At 51.9% G+C, this 12,168-nt stretch overlaps 1 long non-coding RNA gene across 3 annotated transcripts in view; it reads left to right on the top strand.

Moving 5' to 3' along the window:
• Positions 1–1,777: 1,777 nt before the first annotated feature.
• LOC132498643 (uncharacterized) overlaps positions 1,778–12,168 on the top strand; it is a 117,202-nt gene continuing 106,811 nt past the window's right edge. For 2 of the 3 annotated variants that reach the window (XR_009533782.1, XR_009533784.1), the window contains exons 1-3: positions 1,778–2,119; positions 2,528–3,316; positions 4,032–4,107. This is a non-coding gene — a long non-coding RNA (uncharacterized LOC132498643). The remainder of the gene's footprint in view (positions 2,120–2,527; positions 3,317–4,031; positions 4,108–12,168) is intronic. The other variant, XR_009533783.1, reaches the window with a different exon arrangement.

The following is a 12,168-nucleotide window of genomic DNA, read 5'->3' as shown; positions in this document are numbered from 1 at the left end:
TGGCTGACAGTAGTAAGTACCTTTTATATCGTCACCCAGGACACACACACAATCATACGCACAAAGACATATACTTCGTGAACCAGTACATACTACGTGCATGTTCTTTGATATTTTCTATTTCATTCTATACTTATCCATTCCATTTTTAAGTTGTTCATGACCTGAATTTCACTGTATAACCTGACCTTTGAACTATGTTCTTCACCATTGATCTTGCCTACCGATTCAAAAGCCTGCAATTCCTCTCCATTTCCTCTCAAATAAAGCCCAAATTCTTTAATACGACAGATAAGACCATTTAAGTGGTCTCTATCTTCCATTTCAGTTCTGCCATCTTCACCTAAGCACCCTATGCTCCCAACACACCTTGAGTCACTCCTAGGTGACTCAAGCCCACCATGCACTCTCCCATCTCTCTGCCTTGCTCGTGCCCTACCCTCAGCATAGATGTGCTTCTCGCTGCAGGGAAAATTCCTCTCCATCCTTAAGAACTATCCCAGATGTCACCTCCTCTGAAGACTACCTTGACCTGCCCAAGCAGAGACAAACTCTCCACTAGGTTCCCACAGTCTTGAGGAATTCCCCTTTTGCTTATCATTTAGTGATCATCTGACCCTCCTTGTCATAGCTGAGCTGGCCTTTTCTATTTTTGAATTGGTAGAAATAGCTTTAAAAGAAAAAAATACCACTTTTGGTCTTTTCTTTCCTTTATGATTGGCCCTTGCCTTCTTCCTTCTTTATCTCCAACCTACCTCTCGCTCCACCACCATCTCCACGATACTCAGAAGCACCAAGAGATTGGGAAGGTCAGATTAGGAGGAAGAGGCACGGTCAAAATTAGTGGTGGCAAACCAGTCTGGTTCTAGTTTCTCTTCCTCCAGACTGACAGGGAATCCAAGCTTGGTAAAGGCACAACGCAATCCATCAGAGTCACAGGAGGTTGGAAAAGGCAAGGGGAGGTGGAGAAACCAAAGCAGAGTGAGAACACTGGCAAAGGCGCTGACGTGAGGAACGGAATAAATACTGATTCACGGGCTGCAGCAAACCCTGATGCCAAACAAAGGCCCTGTGGCCGCCTAAGATGGTAGGCAGTAGAGGCCCTGATTTACAACTAGTCACAGAGTTTAACCGAAAGACCCCCGGTGCTCTGTTGTTTTCAGAGCAATCATCCACACATTATTCCATTTCACTATGGGGTGTCAGAGCTGGAGGGAACTTTCAGAGAGGTCAATTAGCCTTATCCCTCCTCCCACAGCAAGTCAAAAGGCAGGCAAGTGACTTGTCCGAGGTCACATCCCTGAGTTAGCAGCTGAGAGTGGGATGCTCTTTTATCAAGCCTGCTTCACACACACGGGTGCCCAGAGCTCCCCTGTTCCCGTGGATTCAGAGGGCTCTCACAGTTTTACACAGCCTGCACTTCAAATCCCCTCAAGGAAGCAGTGTGGTGCCTACCAGATCTTTGAAAGATTCCCAGGCAAGACTCTACAGCCTCCCTCTGGTCAACCTTCTTAAAATTTGCTGCCACATGAGCTAAGCTGATCTTCACAGTATCATATCCCTATGACCAAGAGTGCCTAAGCTATGAACTCACCAGTAACTCGTGCCAAGCTGCCTCTTCTTTTGCACAAGATGTTCATTTAAAATCAAATTGCACATAAATCCCTCCAGTTTCTGCTCATTTCCCTCAGCCCTTGGCCTTTTTTGGTCTTTTTTCCCCTCTCTGCTCCCAACCCTGTCTGCTGCGAGTCTCTGAGATGACACACGGACAGGGAAAGCTGGGCGGTCTAGGGGAGCATCCTGGAGTCGCGCTGGAGCCGGTGGGCGAGCCCCAGGGCCGCGTCCGCCCAAAGCGCACAGGCTCCCCGAGGGGGTTACAGGGATGGCCTGATGCAAAGCAACTACCCTCACAGAATTGGAACGCCCCTTAAGGACTCTTCTAGAACAACTCCTTCGTCTTACAGATGTGGAAAATGAGGCCCGGAGTGCAGAACGACTTGCCTTTGCAATTGGGGAACCCAAGCTAGGAGAGCACCCCAAGTGGCCCCTCTCCTGGACTAGTTCACTTTCTGGACCGCTGCCTCTGACTCTGCGGATGCGGAAACTGAAGCTTAGAGAGGTGAAGATATCAGCCATGATCCCAGGGCTACAGAGTGCGGGCTTCAGTACTGGACCCACAGTGCGATGGGAGCGGCAGCTAAGGGAGGACCGGGAAGGGGTTGGCCAGGCATTTCTCACGCGGCGGGAGACGCCTGCACAACTCCAGGGGGCGCTGTTCGTACCGCCCCGCCAGTATGTGCCCCGCTGGAGACTGGGCTGGGGGCGCAGGGTGGGGAGGAAGGTGCCCCGATCCTGCTGACAATCAGCCCCTGGGCCCGGCATGTCGGGGGTGCCCGCCCGGGGTGGGGTGCCTGGTTCCCCAGCACCGCCCGCGGCCCCTGTTCGGGAAGATGGGGAACGGGTCCGAAGGCCTTTTCCCATTCAGTGGGATTATCCCTTTTGAATTGTTGTTTTTTTTTTTTTAAAGCTGCAGCGAGCGAACCCTGCCTGACAACACCGAAGGAATTTTTCCCAGGGATCGGCCGAAAGCTGACTCACATTTAAAGACTTGCCCAAAGTGGTCATGCCCCTCTGAGCAAATACCACAGGCATGTCAAACCCCGCTCCCCACGGCCCCGCCGCCAGGCCCCGCAGCTGCCCGGCCCGGCCCAGCCCGGCCCGGCCCGCGATTGGACGAGCGCCGCGCTGCTGAGCCAGGCCAGCCAATCGCGGCTCGCGTAGCACGGCCAGCCAATCGTGGCGCCGCTTAGCCCGGCGCAGCCAACCGCAGCGCCGCTTAGTCGGGCCAGCCAATCGCAGCGCCACCTAGCCGGTTGCTATCCGGGTCCCGGGTCCTAGGGAGGTGCGGCGGATGGCGGTTGCTGCTTGTTTTCTGTCCCGCGGGCGGGGGTGGAGCGGGAGGCTTCGGCTGTGTGTTTAGGCAGGTAGGGCCCCGGAGGGAAGTGAAGAGTGAGGGCTGAGCCGCCTACGAGGGAGGGAGGCTGCCTCAGGGCCTTGAGCCGCAAAGTGCCACTGCTGCACGTGAGCTGCTGCGAGCTGCCAGGGGCTCCGGCGCCGGCGCGGGGCGCATCCCTGGGAACCCATCCTTGGGAGCTGACAGTCCAGTTCCAGGCTGCCCCAGAGCTCCAGCACCCGTCAGTCTTTTCTCCTCCAGTTGTGGAAGGCAAGAAGAGGCACTGACCCATCAAGAGTGCAGAAGGTGCTGGAAAGATATCAAACGTCCGAGGTGTCTCTGTGTTCACAGATAAATACACATGTGAGCCTGGCTGAGTCTGTTCACAACTATGGTTCTCGATTTTTCTCATTTTAAAATGAGAGGTTTGGGCCCCTGTCACCTCTAAGATTCTGGTTCTTATCTCAACACCGAGAGGAACATTGAGGTCCCTTGGCCAACTCCTAACTCCTCCAGGTCTAAGCATAAATGTCACCCTGATCTGAATTGGTCCCACTGCCATTCCCTCTTATGGCACCCTGTGGTTTTCCATCATAGCACACACCCTAAACTGTAATTTTATAAGTTTATTTGTATTTATTTGCTTAATGTCTCCTCCACTAGAAAGGACAGAGGCCAGTTCTGTTTTTTTTTTTTTTTTTTTTTTGTTTTTTTTTTTTGTACCACATCCCCAGTGTCTACCACAGTGCCTGCCACTCGGTAAATATTAGGTTGAATTCATTGAAAAATTATCTTCAGGAGAGTAAAGAATCATTGTACCCATTTAACAGATGAGGCTGTGGAAGCTCAGACAGGTTAAGTAACTTACCTACATTCAAATGGTCAAAAGGTGACCAAACTTATCTCTGGTCTTCAGTTTCTGTTAGGCAATTGTATTAGGAGATCATAGGCCTTCCAAGAGGTAGCAAATAAATACTAGAACAGATGGTTATAGCATTTTGGGTGCTGTGGTTTTCCTTCTGCTATCCAGGACTCTTTCCAGCCCATTGAAAGTTCCATTCACTTATTCATTCTACAGATATTTATGGAGCATCGGTTATGATGAGCCCAGCAGCCCAAGGTTAAACAGGAGAGTTCCCTTCCAGAACTTACTGGTAAGTGTGAGCTTCCAGACCACAAGCTATAGCCTTGTCTACCAAAGAGCAGAATCTACTGTGTCCATATAGTAAAAAAATGTGGTCATCTATTCTGATGTTTTGTTGATTTCAGTGTCTGTTCTGGTATGTAGTAGGCTTAACCTGTATTTTTAACTGGACTAAAAAAATGCATTCCCAAAGCTGGAATATATTTTTTAAAGTTTAACCTACTGTTTCTTTGGATTAACAGTGTTGTCTGGGAACCAATCATGGTTATTTCTAAAGGAGAAAGATGCTACAGCAGGGAAATGTACACATGGCAAGAGACTTTTCTGGGTACCATTCCCTTAGCTGTGATCTAGAAGCTGGCTCTGCTGTCAGCTGCACCAAAGACACACACACACCACCAGCACCACTGCCACGGCCACTGCCACTGCCACCACCAAATGGCTGAGTCAAAATGACATAAAAGGGGAGGGAGATAATACTCAGACCAAGTCCCAGCTCCCCCATCTAGCCAAGCCAAGTGATCTCTGGCAAGTCTCTGCCCTTCCAAGCCCCAGGCTCCTAATCTGGCCCCAGTGCTTTCCAGCTATGAAGCATCTGTAAAATGAACTGGCTCCATTACTTTATTCCTTTACTTATTCAGCAACATTTATTAATCATCTCCTATAGGCCAGGCACTCTGTCCAGCACTGGGACTACAATTGGGTGTAAAACTAACTATGGTCTCTGTCCTCAGAGAGCTTACGCTCCAGTGGCGGATACAACCATCAATTAAACAGTCACTGATCAAACAATCACCATACACATAGAATTACAAATTGAACTGAGTGCCTCTGGGTGATCACATTGGCGTGTGCACCAACCCTGTGGCAGGAAGCCTCCTGCACACTGAAGGAACCAGAGGAATCCAGCATGGCTAGAAGAGAGCTGGGAGGAGAGGAGGGCCCAAGTGCTGCAGGGCCTTGAAGGACATGTTGGGGACTTCAGTCTTGATCCTGACGGTGATGGAAAACCACGGGAGGGTTTTCAGGGAAGGTTTGGTTGTTCCAGTTTTTATTTTAGAAATATTTCCAGCTGAGGTACGGGGCATGAGTTAACAGAGTGGAAGTGAGAAGACAGGTTGGGAGGTGAGAGATGTTGGGAACTTGAATTAGGTTGATGATGGTGGGGAGGATATGATAGTGATGGGGAAGAAGTGATGATGGTGGGGAAAAGATGATAGTGAGGAAGAGTTGATGATGGTGGGGAAGAGGTGATGATGGTGGGGAAGAGGTGATGATGGAGGGGAAGAGGTGATGATGGTGGGGAAGAGGTGATGATGGTGAGGAAGAGGTGATGGAGGGGAAGAGGCGATGATGGAGGGGAAGAGGCGATGATGGTGGGGAAAATATGGTGAAGAGGATGGTGGGAAGAGGTGATGATGGAGGGGAAGAGGCGATGATGGAGGGGAAGAGATGATGGTGGGGAAGAGGCGATGATGGAGGAGAAGAGGCAATGATGGTGGGGAAAATATGGTGAAGAGGATGGTGGGAAGAGGTGATGATGGAGGGGAAGAGGCGATGATGGAGGGGAAGAGGTGATGATGGAGGGGAAGAGGCGATGATGGAGGGGAAGAGGTGATGGTGGGGAAGAGGTGATGATGGAGGGGAAGAGGCGATGATGGTGGGGAAAATATGGTGAAGAGGATGGTGGGAAGAGGTGATGATGGAGGGGAAGAGGCGATGATGGAGGGGAAGAGATGATGGTGGGGAAGAGGCGATGATGGAGGAGAAGAGGCAATGATGGTGGGGAAAATATGGTGAAGAGGATGGTGGGAAGAGGCGATGATGGAGGGGAAGAGGTGATGATGGTGGGGAAGAGGCAATGATGGTGGGGAAGAGGCGATGATGGAGGGGAAGAGGTGATGATGGTGGGGAAAAGATGGTGAAGAGGTGATGATGGTGGGAAGAGGCGATGATGGAGGGGAAGAGGCGATAATGGTGGGGAAGAGGCGATGATGGAGGGGAAGAGGCGATGATGGAGGGGAAGAGGCGATGATGGTGGGGAAGAGGCGATGACGGTGGGGAAGAGCAAGAAGCTGTCAAACTGGAGAGAGTACATCAACACTGGTCTATCTTCAAAGCCCAGTTTCTCATTTTTTTTCCATTTTCTCCCAGTAAAGAGTGCATGCGAGACTGTAAAACTCAGCCCTTTCCATACCTGACACTGCAGCAGACTTGGTCTATATGTTCTTGTACGGGTTCCCATTGACTGTGGATTCTGGACACCCAGCGTGGATCCCAGAGCTGAGAGTCTACAAAAATATATTTGTATCTTCTCTCATTGTCCTCCTGGCTGTGAACAAGTCACCACACATCGTTGCCTCTGTGGGCGCTTTGGGAGGGGATGTCTGCCTTTCCCTTGAACTGACTTCCAGAGCAAGTATTGCTCCTGCTGCTTTGACTTCTGTTGTGGGTGACATGGGGGAGGTTGAGAGCCTGCAGTGTGGACTCCTTGTGGGCAGAGCTGGTGGGGAAGGGTGTGGCGAGCAGGCCATTTTCCACGTTCACCCTAGGGCCCTTGTATAGACATGATTCACTGGAGTCAGCCATTCCCTTCTTGGGCCCATCTTGGCCCTTTGTTCATCCTTCCTGTGAGCCCCAGCAAGGCCCCTTGCCTGATTCACTTTCAGTTCCCCAGCCTCTCTCTCTGTCTGTCTCTCTCTAACACACACACACACACCCACAGCCTCAGGCTGTGGTGTTTCCACCCAAGAGGGAACATGTCACCTGCTCCGTACGAAATGAGTCTTGTCTAAATGAGAAAATGCGTGCATATGTGTGTTCTTGACTATTTCACAAAGCTGCCCTCTTTAACCACCATCTTCATGGAATCCTTCTGCTGACTCCACCTGAAAAGGTAGATCTTCGGGTAGCCAAGCCCTGAGCTCCACTGGCGGGCTCCCTGGGGTGGGGATCCCAGTGAGGACCCAGTGCGCTGCCTCGGGGACCGGGAGCTCCATACCAGAGAACATCTTCCCAGCTCCCCTGGCCTCCTGCCCCCCAGGGCCCCCGGCAGTCCCTGTCCCAAGAGAGTCTAGGTGAGCGATGTGAATAGCTCCGGACCCTCCCTCCCGACTGCGGTGTGTGTAGGAGGGTGAGCATCCCCTTTTCTATAAAGGCAGCACGTGTTCGGAGTTCTGAGACTCTGACAGCATCCACTTAGCAACAGCCAGCACGTGGGTCTGGCTCGGGTCTGTGCTGGAGAGAAAGTGGGGTGCCTGATGGGTTTGACTCTGATCAGAAAGCAGTGAGCAGAAGGCTTTTTTTTTTTTTTTTTTTTTTTGTAGGGGTGGAACTTTTCAACTTTATTGAGAAACGACTTATGTAAAATGAGCTACATTCAAAGTACAATTCCATGAGTTTTAACGGTTGTGTATACCCATACAAAACATTTCCATCACCACACAATGGGGTTTTTAAAAATCATTTTAGATTGTTAATATAGTATTACACTTTCTACTGACTGGCCCTTCCCAGGTTCCGTTCATTCTTGCCTTCATCACTCACCAGGCTAAGAGGAGTCACCCAAAGGCAGGTCATATCGTATGCATCTGTATATTCCCGCCTCTGAGCACAGAGCGTGTTCAGTGAATGAACCCATTTGGCGACCATTCACCCCGTGCCGTGCATGGCCCTGGAGGACCCAAGGCAGGTACAGGACACCGTCCTTGCCTTCTGGAACTCCCAGTCTGGGTGGAGGGTCAGCTGTGGCAGAGTGATTGCCCAAGCTGTAACTGTAGGCCAGGGCTGGAGGTGACCCTGCTGCAGATGAGGACTCCACCCTCAGGATGAGCCCCTGTCCTGTCACTGATTCCTCTCCTGCCGCCTCTGCACTGGCTCCAGGCTTCACGTCTTCCACGGCCTCCCTGGGGTCCTATGACCCACGTCGGGGGTGTGCTTTCCGCACGGGGACAGGCACAGATCTGACAGTGGAGTTGGGATCCAGTTTCCATCAGTCCCCTGCTGTCTGACTTGCACGTGTTCTCCAGCCTTCCGGAGCTTCAGTTTCTTAATCTGCGAAAATGACAGCCAACGTCACAAGCCGTTTCCCTGTGCCAGGCTTGGTTTTGACTTATTTGGTCCTCCCAGCACCAATGGTCTTGGTTTTACAGATAAGAAAGTGAGGCCCAGGGAGGGAGCAACCCGTCCACAGGGGCAAGAGCCGAATTGAAACCCTGGGAAGCAGCTCCCAGCCCAAGCCTGACTTTGGCCCGCGCCGGCTCTCAGGCCCCCTTCCCAGGCCCCCTTGCTCTCAGCCTCTCAGGCCAGCTGCACCCAAGCAGAGCACGTCTCCTGGCATCACCGGCCTTTCAGAAACACGGGTCCCTCTGTCTCTTTCCGCAGGCCTTGACCTCAAGTCCAAGCCCAGACTCCAGGCGCGTCCTGCCGCCCCGCCCCCTGGGCTGAGCTCCCCCCTCCCCTTTCCTGGGCGCACAGCCTCAGGTCAGCGGTCAGCGGTCAGGTTCTCTGACCCGTCCCCTCTAGCACTCCCCTTTTCCCGGCCGGCCCAGCAGTCTTTCAACCTCAATTGACTCCTGCTGTTTTCTCCTCCCGGGCTCTCTCACTTCCTTTGCCCCTTTCATCCCTGCCCCCCACTCGGCTCCCACATCCTGCCCTGGGGCCCTCTCCCTGGCCCCAAGAAGTCTGTCTCGGTATTGTTCGCCAATTCCAACATTAGCATTCTCAAAACCCACATTTGCATTTTGATGGCTCCTGTCCCAGCTAGACAGGGGTACTTTGATGCCTATATATTTTGGAGAGGAGAGCTTTCTCCTGCACAGTCTCATTTTCCACTTTGACTCCAGTGCATTCTCTGGTTCTGGCCCTGATTTACTCTGGGTCAAGACAGACAAGCCAGCACCTTTAGGCTACGCTGGGGCTTACAGGCTCAGGGGCGGCTTTGCCTGTAGGAGCTCCGGCGAACAGAAGTCTCACTTCCCCCGCCTCCCAGCCCTGCTCCCAACATGAAAGCTTCTTGCAGGCTCGCATCTGCAACCAGTGTTTTCTCCTCCCAGGCTCCAAGACCTGGCCTCCAGCATTCCGCAGCACAATGCGGAGGCCGGGGACTGGGGTTCGCGGTGTCACCCCTAGCCGGGACACCCACCTGCGACATGAACCATCTCCGGCCTCGGTTCTAGGAAAAGCCACGAGGATGGGATAAAGAAGCCTAGTCAGCCAGTATTTCCCAGGGCAGGGGTGTTCCGGCTTTTAGTTTTTCTCTGCCTCTGGGCTTCTGGGGTTCAGCCAGAATTAGAACGGCCAAGTGCCAAGCAACTGAGAGAAAGGAATCTCCTGCCAGGTCTCCAGGGGGTTCAAGGCCACTTCTTACAGAGGTTTAGGGAATTGTGGTTTGCATGGCAGGGCTTCCTGGGGTTGCATCACAACTTCAGAGTGATTTATGACTCCTCTTCCTTTGAGAAGCTCTCGACCTCCGTTTCCACCTACAGCGGAGTTCCTTCCATGCGGCGACCCTACGGAACATCTTATATATATGGTGTGGGGGTGGATATTGAGGCACTTGGACTGGGGAAACAGAGGCACTTCCGGGGGCGAGGGGAGCGGGGCGGGGCGGGGCGTGATCCTGGAGGCTTCTGACTCCAGGGCGCCAGCGGGCCCATCCAGGGCAGCAGCAAAGGAGACAAGAGGAAATCTTGATTCCTCCAGTTTTGTCAGGATTCAGCTAGCATTGCTGGGAAGAGTTCTGTATTCCTGGCTCTGTGCTGGTGACTAAGGTTGATGCACAAAACAAAACAAAACAAAAAGAAGTTGGTGAGCCTAAAACTCCAAGTATTTATGTTCTAGTAGGAAATACATAAATGCATCATATTATTAATAATGACTGCCCATCGATCACTTGCTCGTGTGGGGTGTTTTTACATGCATTATTTCTAACTTTCACAGCAAGGTTATATTCTGGTGCCAGTCTTACAGATGGGGGAAAGAAGGCTCCTATTAAAGGCTCCAAGGTCACACGGCTAGGCAGTTGCTGAGCCAGAATTTACACCCATTCGAAGTTCATGGCCCATGCTCCTTCCCCAGCACCAAAGTGCAAGACGAGGCTCAGCCCAAGTACCAGAGGGTGTAAAATCACCATGTGCAGGGGAATCCAGGGAGGGAGCGCCCCCATCTCGCTCTGGGAACAGGAGGTGCGTGCAAGGGGGGGTGGGCATCTCTGGAGAGAGGACTCAGGGAGCAGAAGCACTGAGGTGCACCAGAGCAACAGTGAGTCATCCTGTTACCGAACCAAACGTGGGGCTGCTCGCCTGTGCACAGTAAAGCCCATCTACTGACCCCAGGTTGTAGGGAAGGAAAGGGCAGTGTTTATTGCAGGTGCCAAGCAAGGAGTCCGGGACAGCTCGTGCTCCAAACACCCGAACTCCCCAAAGGGTTTCAGCAAAGCACTTTCAAAGGCCAAGTAAGGGAGGGGTGTCCGGGGGTATGTGATCAGCTCGTGCACAGTTCTCTGACTGGCTGATGGTGAGGTAACAGGGTGGTGTCGCAGGGATTCACATCAATCCTTAGGCTCCGGGAGGCCTGGGGTCTATGTGCTCATGGTCATCAAGTAGTTAGCGTCTCCCATTTGATGGGGGGCGAGGGCGGTTTCACATCTGTAAATTAACTTGGGACATGTGCATCAGATACTATTGGGTTGGCCAAAAAGTTCCTTTGGGCTTTTTGTAACATCTTGCAGAAAAACCCAAACAAACTTTTTGGCCAACCCAATATTATCTAAGCCCTTCAGAGAAGAGCTAAAGCAGAGGATATGGGGGAGAGGTCTGCCCCGGGAAGCCCCCATAGGTTACAATCCTGGAGTCCAGGATCTGAGGAGAAGAGAGTAGAGAGTAGGTGGGCACCAGAACACAGATGCGTCTGTAGGCATCTGGCCATGTTCTGTAGGTGTTAGGGGAACATGGAAAAAATTTGAGTAAGCTAGTGATGTGAGAACTCAAGAAGACGTAGGTAAGGAGTCTTGGGATGGGGAGAGAGTAAAATGACGCAGGAGATTCAGGTTATTGAAATCCCAGCGAGGGGCAAAGAGATCTGGAAAAAGGTAGCCTGCGAATGGCAACATGGTGTTAAGTATCTGAAATGATTTGGGGATGAAATGGGGGTCTGGAGCACGAGGTGAGGTGTGAGCTGGAGCTTCAGGTTTGGAGATTGCAACTTAAAAGGTGATGCTTCGGACTCCCTGGTGGCGCAGTGGTTAAGAATCCGCCTGCCAATGCAGGGGACACAGGTTCGAGCCCTGGTCCGGGAAGATCCCACATGCCGTGGAGCAGCTAAGCCCGTGCGCCACAACTACTGAGCCTGCACTTGAGAGCCCACAAGCCACAGCTACTGAGCCCGCGGGCCTAGAGCCTGTGCTCCGCAACAGGAGAAGCCACCACAATGAGAAGCCCATGCACCGCAAAGAGTATCCCCGGCTCACCGCAACTAGAGAAAGCCCGTGCACAGCAACAAAAACCCAATGCAGCCAAAAAATAAAAATAAAAATAAAATAAAATTAGAAAAAAAAAAAAAAGAAAGGTGATGCCTGAAACCCTAGGAATGGATTTAAGCAAGAGGGGTAACAGAAGACAAGAGAGGCGGGGATCAAATCTAGACTCAAAGGTCAGAGGGCAAAGGGGAGACGCAAAGGAGATGGAAAAGAAGCAGTGGGAGGGGAGAAAGTAAATTCCAAGGTGGCTGCCTCAGTCAACTCTGTCTTGTCCCTGCTTGAGACTCACGTACCAGATTGGGGCGTGACTGCCAACCCTCCCACCTGGCCTGTACTCTGAGCATCAGCGTCCTATTTTGTAAAAGGAAACACGGCATGAGTGTGGCATCTTACATGATGGCTGGAGAAACAGCACTTCCTAGGGGCTCACTCATTGGCAGCTCTCATGGTTGTAAGTGTTGTCTATTTACCCTATTCTTTTCCAAGTTCAGGACCTCCTCGAGATCAGGGGCCAGATCTTTGTATGTACCCCGGCTGACACCGGGCACATTATAGTCACTCTTCAGATGTCTCTCGAGTGCTGAGAAGATGGGA

The sequence above is a fragment of the Mesoplodon densirostris genome, chromosome 11, assembly GCF_025265405.1.
Source record: "Mesoplodon densirostris isolate mMesDen1 chromosome 11, mMesDen1 primary haplotype, whole genome shotgun sequence".
Taxonomy (NCBI): domain Eukaryota; kingdom Metazoa; phylum Chordata; class Mammalia; order Artiodactyla; family Ziphiidae; genus Mesoplodon; species Mesoplodon densirostris.
This window is presented reverse-complemented; position numbering and strand designations above follow the sequence as displayed.